The following is a 19,496-nucleotide window of genomic DNA, read 5'->3' on the forward strand; positions in this document are numbered from 1 at the left end:
AAGCTAAATGTACACATTGTCCTGAACCTTGCTTTTTTCATTTAAAATAGATCAGTTATTGTTATCAATCTGGGTCTGTTCCACATATAGAATTCTCCCATCTTTAATGACTATATAGTATTTTTTTCTATCATTATCACTTAATTAATAATGGTCTTGTAAAGTCAAAGTCAATATGTGTTTTCTCTCTTTTTTTTTTTTTTTTTTTGTGAGGTAATCCTTGGTTGACCTCACAGACTGCAAGAATCTTGTCAGTTTACAATCCCTTATTTTTTATTTTTTATGCCTATAGCACCTGGCCTTCCTAGGTGGTCTCCCATCCAAGTACTAACGAGGCCTGACCCTGCTTAGCTTCTGAGATCAGACAGGATCAGACTTGTTCAGGGTGGCATGGCCATAGATCTGTTTTCCCATTTTTAAAAAGTACATTTTAAAGCAACAATAATCAAAATGACATGGTATTGACAGAAAAAATAGACACACAGACCAGTGGAACAGAATCAAGAGTCCAGAAGTAAACCTATGTTTAGATGAGCAAATCATTTTTAACAAAAACAAAAACAAAAAACAAAAATGTACAGTGGAGAAAGGAAAGTTTTTCAATAAATGGTGCTAGGAAAACTGGAAAGTCACCTGCAAAAAAATGAAAGTAGACTGTTGTCCTTCACCACGCACCAAAATTAACTCAAAATAGATTAAGGACCTGAATATAAGACCTGAAACAATAAATTGCACAGAAGAAAACATAGGAACTAAACTCATGGACCTTGGACCTAAAGAGGATTTTATGAATTTCACCTCAAAGGCAAGGGAAATAACAGCAAAAATAAATGAATGGGACTACATCAAACTAAAATCTTCTGCATAGGAAAAGAAACCATCAATCAGGTAGACAACCATCTGAATGGGAAAACATATTTGCAAGTAATGCCTGCAAAAGGGCCTAATATCCAAAATATACAAAGAACTCATACAACTCAATAGCAACAACAATAAAAAAAAAATTCATCAAAAATGAACAGAGTACCTTAACAGACACTTCTCCCAAGAAGACATACAAATGACCAACAAACATGAAAAGATGCTCAACATCGCTAGCCATTAGGGAAATGCAAATCAAAACCAGAATGAGATGCCATCTCACACATGTTAGAATAGCTGTTATCAAGAAGACAAGTAAAAACAAGTGTTAAAAAAGGATGAAGAGAAAAAGGAACCCTCATATATTGCTGGTGGGACTGCAAATTGGTATAGCTACTATGGAAAACAGTATTAAGGTTCCTTAAAACACTAAGAATTTATCTACCATATGATCCAGCAATCCCTCTACTGAGTATTTACCCCAAAGACTTGAAAACTCACATCCAAAAAGATATTTGCCCACCGATGTTCTTAGCAACATTATCCACGGTAGCCAGGACATAGAAGCAATCAAAGTGTCATACAATAGATGATTGGCTAAAGAAGCTGTGGTACATATATACGACGGAATATAAGCCATAAGAAGAGATGAAATACTGCCATTTGAGACAACCTGGATGGACCTCAAGATAATCATGCTAAGTGAAATAAGACAGAAAATGTTGAAAACCAAATTATATCACTTATATGTGGGATAGAAACCTAAAAGCAACAAATGAACAGGACAAACAAGCAGAGACTCATGGACATGGACAATAGTCTAATAGTTACTAGAGGGGAGGGAGGTAGATGGGGTAAAGGGGTCAAATATGTGGTGACAGAAAGAAATCTAACTAGGGGAGGTGAACACGCAATGCAATATATATGTATGCCTTACTGTTACATTGTACACATGAAACTTACTGGATTCTGTTAACCAATGTCACCATAAAAATAAATAAACAAATAGATAGATAGATAGATATTAAAAAGTACATTTTCCTCTCATCTTCCTCCTAAGGAAGCTTAGTTTGCCCTTAAGCATGCTCACCAGAGCAACTTAGGCAACTCTATACCCTAGTGCCATGTAGGGAAGTCCACCTAGGGGCCAGCAGGAAGTCAGGGGAGTTACAAAGAATCTGTCTCAGGAAGAGTGGAGGAGAGTGAAGCTGCCTGCATGGTCTGAATTCTAGGATGACAGAGAACAAAGGGGCCTGAAATAAGCCTGCTTGGTTATAAAGCCCTAGGGTAGCCGATCAATCTGGAAACACACACCAAGCACTTGCTCTATCAGTGACAAGTTGCCGCATAACAAACTACCCTAAAACTCAGTGGCTTATAACAATAATAACCATCTCTTTTCTCACAATGCCTGTGAGTTAGGAATTTGGGAGCAGTGTGGGGGCTGGTTCTGACTTAGGATCTCTTATGAAGCTGCAGTAAAGACAGTAGCCCAGTCTGCACTGTCTGAAGGTTTGACTGGGGCTTGAAGAGCACATGGCTAACCCACATGGCTCCCCACATGGTTGGCAATTTTACACTGACTTTTACCTGGAGGCCTTCATTCCTCTTCGTGTGAGTCCACGGTGCTGGATGAGTTCCTGTATTAGTTTTCTTTCTTTCATTCTTTTTTTTTTTCATTATTGCATAACAAATTACCAAAAACTTAGTAGTTTAAAATGGCATCCATTTATTGCTTCACAGTTCTGAAGGTCAAAAGCCTAGGCAGGCTGTGCTGGGTTCTTCTCTTAAGGTCTTGTAAGTCAAAGTCAAGGTGTCAACCGGCCTGGGCTCTTCTCGAGGCTCTGAGGAAGAATCTGCTTCCAATTTCACTCAGGTTTTTGGCAGAATTGTTCCTTGCAGTTACACAGGATTCAGCTCCCCATTTACTTGCTGGCTGTCAGCTAAGGGGTGCTTTCACTTCTAGAGGCCACTTTTAGGTCCAGTTAAGTCCGCAACAACTCAATAAATCCTTCTCATGCTTTGAATATCTTTGATGTCCTCTTCTGTTACCAGTTGAAGAAATTCTGCTTTTAAAGGGCTCATAGGATTAAATTGGACCCACTCAGATAACATCTCAATCTTATGGTCAACTGATTAGTAACCTTAACTACACATGCAAAATCCATCTTGCCATGCAACAAGCGTATGTGAATACGCTTGAAGGCAAAGGTTATGGAGATCAACAGAGTATATTAGTTGCTCCACACCTTCCCTAACACTTGGCATTGTCTGTCATTTTCACTATTCTAGTTGACCATTCAATACCATTCATTCAGCAAACATCGAGTCTTCACTATGTGCTGAATGTTGTGCACGAAACCAGGTCTAGCATAAAGTAGGCACTCAGTAAATACTTTTTAACTGATTTCCCATATAGTAGAGATACAAAACTCAATTAGACATGAAATCTGCCCATAAAGAGCTTAAAAAAATACGTAGAAAAAGATTGATAACCAACCAGCATGTAAATAACCATGGCGTAATAGAACAAGCAATAAGCAGTAAAGGCCATGAAGAGGGTACATTAGAGTGCTAGAAGACTTCAGAGAAGAGAAAAATATTTCCAGTTTAGAGAGAAAAAAACCAAGGGAAACTTCCTGAAGTAGGTGACATTTGAATGGATCTTATAAGAAGGAATTAGGATTTAGAGATGCAGAGGTGATAGAGAATAATGGTGACAGTTAATATTCCAAGCAGATAAAAGAACATTAGCAAATTATATGATATTCACAGAACCTTAGACCTAGAAGAAACCTAGCGATAAAGATTCTCTAATCCAAGAACTTCAAACTGATGGCTTTCTGGACATGTTCAACGCCCAGAGGTATTTTGCTTGGTCCACTCAATGTGTTTTAAAACTTTAAATTTGAGTGCAGTTTAGTAGGGGAATGCACTTTCGAATTCTAGTTTAGTCAACACCATTTCCTGTTGTCTTAAATCACTCTTCAGCCTTTTCATAGACGTATCCCCCTGACTCCTGAGGAATTTGTGTTTGAGACCATGAAGTTCAATAATCCCTTCATATTACACATAAGAAAACCAAAGTCTGGAACAGCTAACTGACCCCCAGGAGGAAGTGGAGTTTCTATATTAATTCTAGCCTCTGGATGTTCTGTCAAAGCTTCCCTTGAAGAGAGGTTGATGGCCCAAGGAGCTCAGTCACACTTATTGTGAAGGCCTCCTGGAAAATAAATCCATCTTGGCTGTCAACAAACTTGTATCTTTGTTTTTCCTTAGCGCAAATTTTAATGACAGGAAAAAGATAGGAACCAAGGTTGCTAGCAAAGACAAAGACAAAAGCTAAATTGTGCTTTATTTGTTATTTTACTGGGAACTGAACCGAAGACATAAATGGCAATAAAATAAAAAATAAATAAATCTTTAACTAATTAAAAAATTCAACTAGAATGTCTCTCCACTTCTCAGAAATGCCATTGTTTCCTAAAGTTAACCTAACCGCTAAAGAAGCTGACCTTAAAAATAAAAAGATAAATTAAAAATAATAAAAGGTAAAGTGGGACTGCAGTAGACTCTGAAGCGCCACCTGGTGGCTTATTTAAGCCCAAGAGAAAGGAAAAAAGATTGATAAAATGTAATGATCCAGGTAGACCTGATATTTGGTATAGAAAACTCCCTGCAGGTGATGCAGGTCAAAGTAGTTTTACAAATACTTGGTTTTACTTGGGCTGGGGCTGAAGCAGTGGGGAGTTCAGTACAGATGGGCTAGATTGAAATTCAGTACTTTTAAAGCACTTATGAGAATTTCTTCCCAAAGCACTAAAGAAACAAGTGATAACAGTAGTAGAGAAGGGTATTGGGGGAAAGAACAGGGTGGTAAGAGACCAGGGTTTGAATCTCCCTACAGCCTCCAGAATACCTAGCCTGCGAATATTACTCCAGGGCTTCTGGGTTATGTGACCAAGAAAGAGACTGTTCTATATACATGCTATTTTTCAAAATGTTTTTGACTTTTTAAAAGATGTATTGGCTTTATTACAAATTAATCATAATTGCAACAAAGGGTATAAGAAGAAAGGAATTAAAGAACTTCGGACAATAATTTAAACTACAAACTTTAAGGCTAAAGAGTATACACTATTGTACTCTAATTAATAAATTTGTTTTTCAGATAGGTTGTAGGTTATCAATCCTGATAACTGCTTTATGTGTAATCTAGAGTTGAGCAAATAAGTAAACATATTATTAATAATAAGTACCAGATTTTTCACTGTCATAGAAAGGAATTACAAATAAGAAAAGGAAAGGATGAAATGAACCCTGAGTGTTGGAATAGAATTGGAGGTATCAGTATAAACTAAAGTTTTTCAATAGATAGATAAAACAGACAGACAGATATGGAAATAAGTAGAAATGTGTATATGTCACACATGCATATATTTCCCAGCTCTGACCACTGAGTGAAGAAATAATGACACCCTAGTAGCAGTGATTACCTAGTGGCAAGATTTTTGTTTCGAATATTATTCTCCAGGCCTACTTAACAAGATGCCTGATTAGTTGAGTGGGACAGGGAAAGTACAGAGTGAACTTGGAACAGAGTGAACTTGGGATACCAGCAAGTAAGGAAATGCTCAAAAAGTGTTGGGGGACATACTGAAATAAAACAAGCTAATATGATAGGGCTCCACAATATGAGACAATTTGGACAACGAAATAAAAAATGATAAAATGAATAAGACAAATAATGAATAAGACAGAATAAGACAAATATTCAAGAGTCCATGTTGATATAAATAAATGATTGAATAAGTAAATAAACAAACAGAGGAAAAGGAAAAGTCCTTTCTTACTGTAGCATTCCAATGAATAAATGTAGAAGTGATGGTGGAAATAGAAAATCACCAATTATTGGACGTGGTTGCATAGTATAGCGGTTAGCACGTCTGCTTTACACACAGAAGGTCCTGGACTGGCATTCCAGAGGCGTCATGGTCCATGGTCTACGACCATGACACCATGAACAAGCCCAATCCCATCTGATCTCAAAAACTAAGGGTCAGGCCTGGTTAGCAGTTGGATGGGAGACCACCTAAGAAGACCAGGTGCTGTATAGGAATAAATAATATTAATAATAATTAATAATAATAAAAGAAAAAAGAAAATCATCAATTGCAAACACCACAGTAAATTGTTTTAAGGAAGCTAATATTTGTGGGTGAAAATATGACCAGAAAAGGAATATCTACATAGTCTCAAAGTATCTCTCCATGAGATACTTATTAATTACAGTGAGAAACATAATAATTTGCAGTGAAAAACCTAGAAAATATCTCTTTAACCAGTTAATGTCACCAGTAATGAAACATACAGATAACTATATGCCTCCTGATATGATGTGCTGACAAAGACACATCCAACTGAAATTGAGGGAAGGCCTATAATTTAACTGACCAGTACTCTTCAAATATATTAAGAATATGAAAGATGAAGAAAAAGCGAGACTCTGTCTCAGTTTTAAAAAGACTAAGGAGACATGAAAAATAAATGCGATGTGTAATTCTGCATTGAATCCTGAACCATAAACAGAGAATTATTGGGACAGTTAATGAAAATCAATGATATCTATAATTAGTAAATGGAATAATAGCAACTTTAATTCCTGGTTTTATCATTGTGTTGTGGTTACGTAATATGTTAACATTTGAGGAAATTAGGTAAAGAGTGCGTAGGAATTTTTTATCCTGTTTTTATAATTTTTTTTGTAAATCTTACATTAAATGAAAAATTTTTTAAATTAAACAAGGATTACTGATCAACTACTAAGTATAAGGCACTTTATCAGAACATAAGTTCCCGAGACATGTAACTTGTAAATTAGAAGTCTTTCAACATAACATCAAATAATTAACAGAGCATTGTTGTACTAGCTAGAAACTCTATAACTGTTTCTTTGTATATCTCACATGTGTGTTTCTTAAATTATTTATTTGCTCATTCATTCATTTTCTTTAAATTAGGTTACTGTGGGCTAAGCCTCAAACTGGGAATATAATGAATAAGACTGACATAATTCTTACTTTCAATGAACTAAAAATCACATGGAGATATAATTAAAGTCAATTACAATATAGTGTAATAAGTACTGTGATACATTAAGCAATTGCAGGCAGCATAATATAATAGCACAAACTCTAGAACTATATTATCTGAATTCAAATCCAGGCTCTACCACTAGTTGTGTGACTTTGGGAATGTTACTTAGCCTCTCTGTACCTCCACTGTCTCATTTCTACCATGAAATGATAATAATAGTATCTACATCCTATAGTTGTTGTAAAAATTAAGTGAGTCAATTTTATAAAACATTTAGAATAGTGTCTGGCATACAGAAAGCATTATAGAATAAAGGGGAAAATGTGGGTGAGGGGGCATCTAACACAAATATGTGGAGAAGAAGGCTATTTAAGAAAAAATGTCTCAGAGCAAGTGACATGTAAGCTGCAACCCAGAATGACCAGTCTTTGCAAAGATCCAGAAATGAGGTAGGGTAAAGCAATTAGTGAAACTGAAAGAAAATGTGAACATCTGTAGTGATGAGTATTAGGTGGTGAGAAATGAGGTTAGGGAGATAGATAGCCAGAGACCAGATTATGCAGAGCCTTTTCGTCTGGATTAAAAAATTTGAACTTTACCCATGAAACTACAGGAAGACATGGCAAGATTAAGGCAAGAGGTGATGTGACTAATTTGTCCTTTAGAAAGATCTCCAAGGCAACAGAATAGAGATTTGCAGAGGACCACAGTGGAGCCAGGATAGTCCGTTAGGAAGTTTTTGTGGTGACCCAAGTAGGAGATAGTGTCTGGCTGAAGGAAAAAGTAAATAGATTTGAAAGACATTTAGAAAGTGGAATCAATTAGCTTTTCACTAAGATATGAGCACTATGAGACGAGAATTTTTAAAACATCTTTGTTGAGATATAATTTACATACATACAATTCGCCCATTGAAAGTTCACAATTCAATAACTTTTAGCACATTTACAGAGTTGCGAATCTATCACCATGATTTATTTTAATTAATTTCTTTTTTTTTAACATGGAGTGGATTTTTATTTTAATGTCAGCCCACATGGGCCGAGGCAGTGATAGGATGCCCAGTCCAGACCCCCAAAGCCCCCACTCCCCAGCCAGGGGCAACTATGCCAAAGGAGAAGAGTAGGTGAGAAGGGGACCTCCTCTTTTAAGTTAGTTAGTTATTTATTTATTTATTTATTTATTTATTTATTTATTTATTTATTTTAGGTGAGGCAATCCTTAGTTGACCTCACAGATTGCAAGAAGCTTGTCAGCTTACAATCGCTTATTTTTTTATTTTTTATGTCTACAGCACCTGGTCTTCCTAGGTGGTCTCCCGTCCAAGTACTAACCAGGCCTGACCCTACTTAGCTTATGAGATTAGATGGGATTGGGCTTGTTCAGGGTAGCACGGCCATAAATGGATAATTAATTTATTTTTTAACTGAAGAAATGATTTATATTTTTCCCCTGTCTACTTCCCCCCTCCTCCCTACCATCTTTTAACCACTAGTCCATTGACCATGTCCATGAGTCTCTGTTTGTCCAGTTCATTTGCTGCTTTTAGGTTTATATCCCATGTATAGTGATATCACGTGATTTTCAACTTTTTCTGTCTGGCTTATTTCACTTAGTATAACATTATTTCAAGGTCCATCCATGTTGTCACAAATGGCAATATTTCGTCTCTTCTTTCGGCTGAGTAATATTCCATTATATACATGTACCACAATTTCTTTAGCCAATCATCTATCATAGCAACTTCAGTTGCTTCCATGTCCTGGCCGCCATGAATAATGCTTCTACGAACATCAGAGTGCAAATATCTTTTTGGTTGTGAGTTTTCAAGTCTTTGAGGTAAATGCCCAGTAGAGGGATTGCTGGATCATATGGTAGATCAATTCTTATTTTTTTGAGGAACCTCCATTCTGTTTTCCATTGTGGCTGTACAAATTTATACTAAATAACAGTGACGATAATAGAAAGCCTTGCCTTGTTCCTGATCTTAAAGGTAAGGTTTTTAGTTTTTCACCATTAAGTATAATGTTGGCTGAGGGCTTGTCATATATGGCCCTTGTTATAGTGAGTTACTGATTTTATTAAGTGTTTCGATCATAAATAGATGCTATATCTTGTCCAAAGCTTTTTCTGCATCTATCGATATGATCATACAATTCTTATTTTTTAATTTGTGTATGTGGTATATCACATTAATTGATTTGCGTATGTTGCATATCTGTAATCTTTTTAATATGTTGCTGTATTCTGTTTGCTAGTATCCTATTTAGGATTTTTGCATCTGTGTTCATGAGAGATTACTGGTCTGTAGTTTTCTTCTTTGTGTGTTATCTTTACCAAGTTTTGGTATCAGGGCAATATTGCCCTCATAAAATGAGTTGAAAGTATTGTCTCCTTTTTGATTTGTTGGAAGAGTTTGAGAATAGGTAGTAAATCGTCTTTGAATGTTTGGTAGAATTCACTGGTGAAGTCATCCTGTCCTGGACTTTGACTTTTTGATAGGTTTTTGATTATTGTTTCAATTTCCATACTGCTGATTAGTCTATTTAGATTTTCCAATTCCTCTTGATTCAGTCCGGGAAGGTTGTATCTTTCTAAGTACTGGTCTATTTCTTCTAGGTTATTAAATTTGGTGTTATGTACTTTTTCATAGTATTTTTGTATGATCCTTTGTATTTCTGCAATGTCTGTGGTAATTTCCCCTCTTTCATCTCTGATTTTATTTATTTGTGTCCTTTCTCTTTTTTCTTTAGTGAGTCTAGCCAGGGGTTCGTCAATTTTATTAACCTTCTCAAAGAAACAGCTCTTTGCAATTATTTTTTCTATTGTTCTTTTTTTTTTTTTTTGCTTCTGTTTTCAAATTCATTTATTTCTGCTCTAATTATGATTATTATTTTCCTTCTGCTGACTATAGGCTTCATTTGTTCTTCCTATTGTAGTTTTTTAAGATGAAGCATTAGGTTGTTTATTTAGGCTTGTTCTTGTTTTTGGAGGTAGGCCTGTAATGATATGAACTTTCCTCTTATTACTGCTTTTGCTGTGTCCCAAAATTTTTGATATGTTGTACTATCGTTATCATTTGTTTCTATGTATCTCTTGATCTCTCTTTTTATTTCTTCTCGGACACAGTTATTCTTCAGTAGTATGTTGTTTAATTTCCATGTGTTTGTGGTTCTTCTTGCTTCCTTTTTACAGTTGATCTCTAGTTTGAAAGAATTATGATCAGAGAATGTGGTTGGTATAATTTCAACACTCATATTTATTGAGGCTGTCTCTGTGTTCCAGTATGTGGTCAATCCTTGAGAATGTTTCATGTGCACTAGAGAAGAATGTATAAGCAGCTGTTGGGGATGAAAGGCTCTGTATATGTCAATTATGTCTAGTTAGTCTAACGTATCATTTAAGAATGTTATTTCCTTATTGATCTGTCCATATCTGACAGTGGGGTATTTAGGTTCCCTACTATGATAGTGTTTTGGTCTGTTTCTCTCTTTAGTTCTGTTAGTAATTGCTTTATATATTTTGGGGCTCCCTGATTGGGAGCATAGATATTTATAAGTGTTATGTCTTCTTGGTGCATGATTCCCTTAATCATTATCAAATGTTCCTCAGTATCTTTCTTTACCTTTTTATTTTGAAGTCTATTTCATTCAATATTAGTGCCGCTACTCCTGCTTTTCTCTTAATGTCATTTGCTTGAAATATCATTTTCCACTCTTTCACTTTGAGTCTATATTTATCTTTGGAACTGAAGTGTGTCTCCTGGGATTTTGATAAGAACTGTATTGAAATCACTCCCAAGAAGAGTAGGAAATGAGATCTAAGAAAGAACCCAGAGCAACATTGTTAGTTAAGGAACAGCAGAGAAATGCTTTTCTGCCAAAGAGTTTGGGAAGTGGGAAGATAGAAAAGAGAGAATCCAGGAGAATGTAGTGTCACAGACTCCAAGAGAAGAAAAGTTTCATAGAAGAGGGAGAGTTAAGAATGTCAAAATTCTCAGAGGGTTTAAGCAATATAAGAACTGAGAGTATTCTTGAATTTAGTGACCAGGAAGTCATTGGTAATAGAGGTGTTAGTGGATAAGTAGGGGTTCACATCAGAGTCAAGAGGGAAGGAGATGAGGAAGCAAAAATGGCAAAAGTAGACAAGTCTCTGAAGTAGTTTGACTATGATGGATATTATGAAAACCTGAAGTAGAGCAACTAATATTTATCATGCATCAACTATGTGCCAACAGATTTCAAAAATATTCTATCATTTATTCTCTTTAACCATCCTATTATGTCAAGACTTCTTGTGTCTAGAGTGCTCCCCTGTTCTATAACAGAGTGGAAATTATACTTCATTGCTAGTGATCCACTCTTTTTTCAAAGTCTCACAAAATATTTGTTTCAGAATTTATTCTAGAACTTTACCATGATCAATTTCAAGATTGGTCTATACTTTCCAGAATTTACCTTTCCTCTTTCACATTTATCTGTCTTTTGTTTTCTAGCTCTGTATTTTGACATAGTTTTTAAACCAGAATGGATATTGTGTCTATGATTAAGTGGATTCAAGTGTATGGTTTCAGAAATACACAAGACCTAGAATAAATACCCTCATGTCCTTCTTTCTTTGTTTCCCACCTTCTATAAATTCTCACCCTTCATCCCACATCAGTTCAAAGAACACAAATACCACTTCACACAACTCTTGCAGAGGTTCCCCAACTTCTTCTTCCTGATATTCAACACAGCTTGACATAAAACCCAAACCAAAAGAAACGGAAAATTTTGTTACTTCATTTTATCCATTACCCACATTCCTATTTCCTTGAGGCCCACTGCCTGGTGTTTAAATGGGGCAAATTCTGATTATTTTTAGGCATATGGGGCCAGGGCTGATTTTCTGAATTTGTTTTCAGCACAATAAGCCATTCTCATTTCAAACAAAAAACCTCATCATGCTTTCTTCACCTGCTCAAAGATGCAGCCCCACCATCTCTATCTCCCTAAAAGCTTTCTGCAGCCCACTAAAAATATCTAATGTTGACAGATGCAAGCTATCAATACAGAAACTCAAGATCCCAGGGTGAGAAGTGGCCAGAGGCGAAGTCTTGATAAACAGCTCAAATTGGCTCTTACTCCACAGGTGACGCCTAGTTTATCTGGGTAATTGTAAAGGGCATTTTACAGCAAATCAATTAAATGAAAATCTTTTAAACCCTTTTTAAATGGGGGAGATGGGGGAGGGTGGAAAGGGCCAACCTTTGTAAGCTAACAGGTGATTTTAATTGGAACCAGCAGTGTTATACCATGTTTTTGACCCATTCGGTAAAGACAGAAAAAGAAATCAATAAATTTCCATCAGCATTTGCCCTCCTGGAGTCTTACAAGTAGAATGGAGACACGAATCCCACTTAATGGCTTCATCAAGCACCTCACTGATTCTCTAACAGAATAAAATAGGTTGCAGGTCTCTCACCGTTTTCCTCAAAATGCCTCAGGGTGCTGCTGGGTGCTGCTAGGTGACACATCAGGTACCACCTCCTCTTTATAAGCACAAGCTCCCCTGCTCTCCCCCAGGTCCAATCATGACAGAACCTCCTGAAGCAGTCCTATGTTAGAGATGTGAATCCATATCCGTATCTTTTATTAAAAATAAACACAAGAGCTCCAAGTTCACTCCTGGAAATAGACCCATAAAGAATTCACAGGGTTTAACAATTAGGAACTTGACTTCAGCCACATATTAGCTATGTGACCTTGGGTAAATTATTTGACCTCTCTAATCTGCAATTTCCTCATCTTTATAAGGGGGCATACATACCTCACAGGGTTGGTGCGAGATTAAAGGTCGTTATATGTCAATATACTTAAAAGTCCTTGCAAAAATTTGAACAGGCAGAAAAAATTTAAATGGCCACCCAACTCATGAGAAGATGCACTAATTCACTCATAATAAGAGCAATGCAAAATAAAACTATACTAAGATGCTACTTTTCACCCATTGGATTGGCAGAAATCCCAAAATTCATGAGACTATTTTATTGATGAAGTGGTGGAGAAATAGGCATTCATTGTTGTTGGGGACTCAGAAAGACAATGCCCTATTCGAAGAGGATTTGTAAATATATAGAAAAATACGTGCATTTACCCTTTGATGAAGAAACCTTACTACTAAGAATCCATTCCAAAGATACAAAAGCAAGCATTCAAAATGACAAAGTTAATCTTTGCAGCATTATTTGTAATTGCAGATGATTGGAAACAATTCAAATATCCATCAATAACTACTTGCATAAGTATGATAACTGCATGCAACAGAGTACTCCGAAATTGTAAAAGTAATGAGATAAAACTATATGTGCTAATGTAGAGTGATCCTCAGGATATATATTAAGTGAAAAAGCAAGAAGTGGAACATATGGATACATAGAATATCACCTTTTTGATTAAAAAAAAAAAGTGGAAACAAGTTCAAATATAGATATGTATTTGCTTATATTTGCAAAAGCGAACACTGGAAAAAAATAAATCAAAAGCTAATAAAAGTGGGGGAGGATTGGCAGGATCACAGTTGGAAGCAAGATTTCTTTAAATACACTTTGCATATATTTGACTTTGGAAACATGTTTTATATATTTGAAAATATTATATAAAAACAATTTCTAAAAATTTCTATAAATTAATTTGACGAATAAACACCCAGAGAAAACAATTATTCCAAGTGACCTTAGACTATAGTAACAGAATATTCTAAAGACAAATAGAGCTGGAGAGAACATGTAAACTTCTGATTATTAGTAATAATATTAGTTTAATTATTTAAAAACTATTTTAGTTATTGTAAAATAATGTCAATAAGTTATCATACTAATGTTATCAGGAACCAAGATTTTCAATGTACCCAAAAAAGTTGCAAAAATAAATTTTTAGAAGCTAGTAAAGATTTTGATGAATAGAGATAATGCAATAAATCTTAATTTCTTCCTTTTTCTTATTCTTTTTTTGTGTGTGTGTGCCAGGTGCAGATGAGAGATTCTTTACAGGGGCAGCGTGGCGGGGGGGGGGGGACCAAATGGTCCACAATACAAAGTTTCTTCCCTTTGCTTTGGGTTTCTTGTACTAAATATTTATTATGAGCAACAGAAATAAACTCTGGCTGCCTTGATGAGGGAAAATGACTTGTTAGGAGACTAGTCACAAGATCAAAAGAAATGCTGACCATTCATAGTTTGAGGCTAGCCTTTTGAACAAGGGGCAGCCTAGGGGAGCTGTTTTATTTATCTAGTACAGCATAACAAACCACTACAAAACTTGGTGGCTTAAAACAACAATGTATTATTTTTCACAATTCTAAGGGTTGACTAGAAATTCTTCTGTTGTTTTCTCCTGGACTCACTAATGTGACAACGTTCAGGTGGTAAATAGACTGGGGCTGGACTCAGAAGGGAAGGCTACAGATTCTCCCTCTCTACGGGTCTTTTATCCTCAAAGAGACCAGACCCAGCTTCTTCACATGGTGATGAGAAATGTACCAGGAAGGTAAGAGTGGAACTACAAGGCCTGTCATGGCAGCTATACATCACTTCTACTACATTCTGTTGGTCAAGAACATCACCAGCATTGAGAGTGCCAGCATTGAGAAAAGGGACTCCACCTCTTAATGGGCAAGGCCACAAATAATTTGTGTCTATTTTGTATTTGTCAGTCCATCCTTTGGGCATAATTATTTGCAGCTCTTCCCATCAAGAAATGGAGTCCATGTCTCCACCCCTTGACACTGGACTGGCCTGGCAACATGTTCTGAGTAGTAGAATGCCAGGAAAGACCTGGGCTACAGTGTCCAAGCAATGTCTTGCCCTTTCCCTCTTGGCACACTGTCTTTGCCATGTGAAGAGGCCTGGTCAAGACTCCATGAGGAGGCAAGACCACATGAAAAGAAAGCCATTGCAGCATCCCTGCAGAGCTAAGTTTCTGGTCGGTTTGCCTCCTGAATGCAGCTATATGAGTGGGCCCAGATGAAGAACTGTCCAACCAACTCACAGAACAATGAGAAATAATAAATTGTTGCATTCAGCCACTATATTTTGGGGTTGTTTGTCACACATCAATAGGTAACTGCTGCAGGGGCTCTACACTGCAGGAGTTGTGCAAAGTCATTAACATGACTGCTCCAAAGTTTAGTGTCCAGGTCTCCTGGCTCCCAGTTTGAGACAGGAGTCTACCTCTGAATCAACCAGCTATAGCAGGGTGGTGAGGCCCAAGTCTCCTAACACAGATGCGGGACCTAGGAGTCACCCAAGTTGATATCTCCAATCACCTCCATGCTGTGTCCCAAGGAGTCTGCTATTTCTGCTTTTAACCCAAGCCAAGGTAGGAAAATTCTCTTTCCTTGCTTCCCTTTAACACAGCTGAGAAATGCTAAAAAAAAAAAAAAAAAAAAAAAAAAAGCCGAAACCTTACGTGGAACCAAAGAGACCAAAATAAAGAAAAACAAGAAGTATAATGTAAATAACAAGGGTTCTGATATGTGCTAGCTAGACAGTGGTTTCTGACATATGAATTCTACCAGTCCTTAACTCTTATATGTTAAGTTTGTCCCTGTTGCAGATCCGACAGCATATAAATATCTTGATCACACAATATATACATATATTCAACATGGAATGCTCTTGGAATTTTCCATTTACAAATTCCACTTGGGGGAGTTTTATGTGGGTAGGCAGTACTGCACAGTGTTTAATATTATGAATTAGAGTCAGACAGACTAGTCTCTTGATTTGTAAAGTGGGAATAAAGCATTGTAGCTAACTCCTAAGATTATGATACATACTAGATGAAAAACGCATATATAGTATTTAGTATAGTAGGCAAAAGTAAGTGCTCAATAAATGTTTGTTATTAATAATAAACTGAAAACAGCTCTGAGCAGAGGGACATGGCTCATTTATCTTTGTAACCTCAGAATCTGTCATACTGCCTAGGGGTTCAATAAATGTTCCCCGAATGAGTCACTACATCTGGGGGTCAGGGAACATGACACCAGCAATAAAGTCATTTGCCCAAGGTCACCATGCCGAAATGCCCCTTTTTAAGCAGAGCTTATAAATCTCTACAGTATGTGTTTCCCTTTAAGTCTCTTTTCCTAAATGTTTAGCTTGTACCTGAGCAAGCATAAGTCGTGGGGAGAAAGATTCAATCGAAGTTCCAAGTCTGACTCTATTCCAGCCAGAGCTGAGTGAGTGCCTGTCTCTCCTTTTCCCTGAGCCTGCAACAATCTCAACAAATAGGCTTTTAAATTAAGTAGTGATTTGGAATGTAAGTGAGTGTATTTAAGATGATAAGAGACAGTGAGATCCTAATGGCTGAAATATTTGTCATATCACAAGTAAACGGAGTGTTTCAGGGAGTCACTAATATAACTAATTTTTCCCAAATCCTCTTCTGCTCTGTGTGAGAAGATGAGGTCACCACAGGTTGAGCCAGCCTGCAATGAGCAGCTGCCGGGGGACTGAAGAGAATACTGATGGATGGCTGAGGCGCCCGGACTGTTTTCCTCAGGAAACCAGAGCCCAATTGTTCAAATTAAGCTGTTGCTGCCCAACAACCACGGCTGCTGGCTGAAAATGAAAAGGTGGAGAAACAAATGCGCAGCCAGACAGCTTCCCCTCAGGGAGCAGAGACCTGGATGATTTGGGCATGGCCCTGTGCTGGTGTGTCTGAACAGAAGTTGGAAATAATCTAATGCCACATCCTCCTCTGTACTCTCACTCATAAATCTTTTTTGCAGCAAATCCAAATTGTGTTAGACCTCTTTTTGACTGCTCTTCTTGCCTGGGATCTCACTACCCACAAGGTAGCCCATTTCAATCAGCTTGCCCAGCAGAACCCACAGAAGCCTTCTGCACTGCAGCCCTATTGACATTCTGCCTGTGTTAGCAGTGAACTGAAATGCAGAGAGCCCCTGACAGTTGGGCGTGGTGCTTAGAGCATTTAGGCTTAAAGTTAAAACCTAAATTCAAGTCTTGACCCCACCACCAAATTTGTTGTCATATTTTCAGCTAGGAACAATACTTGCTGAGACTCTTCTGGTTTGTAAAAGTGGGGATGACGTCTGCCCCATGGCCTTTCACGATGGGAAACATTGGTAGAGAGGGAGAAATGGTAATTTCACCTGAACCTCACATTAATGAAGGACATCAAGTTTAGATTTTGACATTATCTCAAAATATACATCGAGCCACAGAAAAATACTAACAAGATTGAAAGGTATGTTCATCATCCAATTTGAAACATTTGTGTCATTTTTGGACCAAACCTGTAGTACACTCTAAGAAATTTTTTAAATAAATTTAAACAAGAATATGGCACTGCATTTTTTAAAGTATTCATTCATTCAATGTAAAATTTTAAATATGACACAATTTTTATAATCTCAATTTGCAATATCTTAATATCTTGAGAGCCTAAAAAATTGGAAGTGGTCCAGGCCTCTTTCTGAGAGGCTCTGTCCTGACTGCTTATAAAATTATTGTTGTAATCAAATACGATTAAAACTGTAAAATTAATTTGTTATTTTTTTAAAATGTTCTACATATGAGGAATTTAGAGTAGTCAAACTCTTACAAACAGGAAATAGAATGGGAGTTGCCAGCAGCAAGGAGTTAGGGGAGTGGGAAACAGGGAGTTGTTTCATAGATGTAGAGTTTCAGTTTGTAGTATAAAAAAGTTCTGGAGATTAGTTGTACAACAATGTGAATATACTTAATACTAAATAGTTAAGATGATAAACTTTGTTATAGTACTTTATCATGATTAAAATGTTTTTAATTTTTAAAATATTTTTAAGTTTTAATACAAACTTTAGGTGTTGCTGCTACACTGATAACAGTAATTACACACATAATCTTTCTTTAAGCATGGATTGAGTATCTACTCTACACAGTGCCAGACACTGAGTTGGTGCTAGAAAACTTTTCCTTTGGTGGTGAATAAATATACCATAGAATTTCTTGCGGCAGATAACAGGAAATTTATTAGAATGTAAAAGAAATTAGCACCCCAGCTCGCCAATATCAAAATCTGGTCTCCAGTGGCAATCTGCCCTACTATTGGCGTGGCAGTAAAGGTATGCTAGTTGTCCTAGACTGGACACAGCTGCTAGTTAACCACAACACAGAAAATGATTAAAAGTAGGAACTCAAGCTGGAAATCTTTGTCCAAATCTCAGTTCTCTGATTTACTACCTGTGTCTCCTTGGGCAAGTTACTTAACCTCTCTGTATCTCAGTTTCCTATTCTAGAAAAGGGGAGAATAATAATAGTACCTATGTGAGAGTGTTGTTATGAAATTTAAATGAGCTAATATTCATAGTGTTCGGAACAATGTCTAGCATATAGAGAATGCTATATAGAAGTGTTAAATAAAATAGCATACTTTTCAGTGAGCCAGTTAATGTTCTGGGTTTCAGTAAAATAATGAGGTATAATAAATTTCTAAAGATACTTTCAGGTCTACAAATTCTATGATTCCATACTTTCAGCAATGAAGACTTTGTAACCTCCTAAATCATACATTTAGTTTTTAACCAGTCTAATTAGTTATACTATATGCTTCTTGTCAGTAATTATGTCAGGGTCCAGTTAGGAAAACAAAAACCACACTAGGGGTCTCAATGGAGAGAATTTCGTATAAGAAACTGTCTGAATAGGTATTGATAACTGGCAAAGCTAAAAGGGGAGACTGAAACAATAACTTCAGGAACAATACTCCCTCTAAAGCTGGGGCACGAAGAGAGTGGAAGGGAGTTATTGGAGCCTAACAGGTTGGAGGAGGGGCCTATAAGGCTTGGGCTGACCCTCAGAGGAGGGGCTGCCGTTTGGTTGTTGCTGGTACCTCAGGAGCTTGGAGGAGCCTAATGAATCTAGGATTCAGACCGCTGAGGAGGCAGTTCTATACAGTAGTGACAACCTCTGAATGGGGCACAATGATATCATTCTGGGTGCGCTGGAAAAAAGCTGGAAACTAAAATCAATTGCCACCATCTTGATGAAGGGCCGTTGCTGGGTGATGCTATCAGTAACAGCAAACTAGATGGAAGTTCCTTATCCTTCCTCCTGCTTTCTAGTCTCCCTTCGATTTCTCCTAACAGGGGGACTTAACAGGGATCGGGTTGGCAAGGAGAAATGTGGTTTTCAGAATTCTAGGCCCAACATCAAAAAAGCAGAGTTTGAAAGAATAGATTTGGAGCTAGAGACGATCACTCAATAACTGGCATAATATCCCTAAAACTGCTTCCTGCTACTTCAACCCAGCCATAGATGCCAGTTCTGAACTCCAGAGTAGAATATATTAACATTCTTCAACTATTCAAAAATAGCCATCCCGTCCTCCTCAGGCCTTCCTTTCCCAGCTAACAGAGCCTCCTGTTGATTCTCCACCATGAGCTCCTTAGGACAGGAAGTTTATGAGACTCATTTTGGCCCTCTGGAGTCAGCATAACACCATAAACACTCCAGATGCTTTCTCAGTGTTGATGTGAATCAACAGATT

General features: G+C 37.0%; 2 pseudogenes; both read right to left on the reverse strand.

Moving 5' to 3' along the window:
- Window positions 1-283: 283 nt before the first annotated feature.
- LOC118603605 lies at window positions 284-402 on the reverse strand (annotated as a pseudogene).
- Window positions 403-8,242: 7,840 nt separating this feature from the next.
- On the reverse strand, window positions 8,243-8,361 carry LOC118603170 (annotated as a pseudogene).
- Window positions 8,362-19,496: the final 11,135 nt, after the last annotated feature.

The sequence above is a fragment of the Rousettus aegyptiacus genome, unplaced genomic scaffold (assembly GCF_014176215.1).
Source record: "Rousettus aegyptiacus isolate mRouAeg1 unplaced genomic scaffold, mRouAeg1.p scaffold_m13_p_5, whole genome shotgun sequence".
Lineage (NCBI taxonomy): Eukaryota > Metazoa > Chordata > Mammalia > Chiroptera > Pteropodidae > Rousettus > Rousettus aegyptiacus.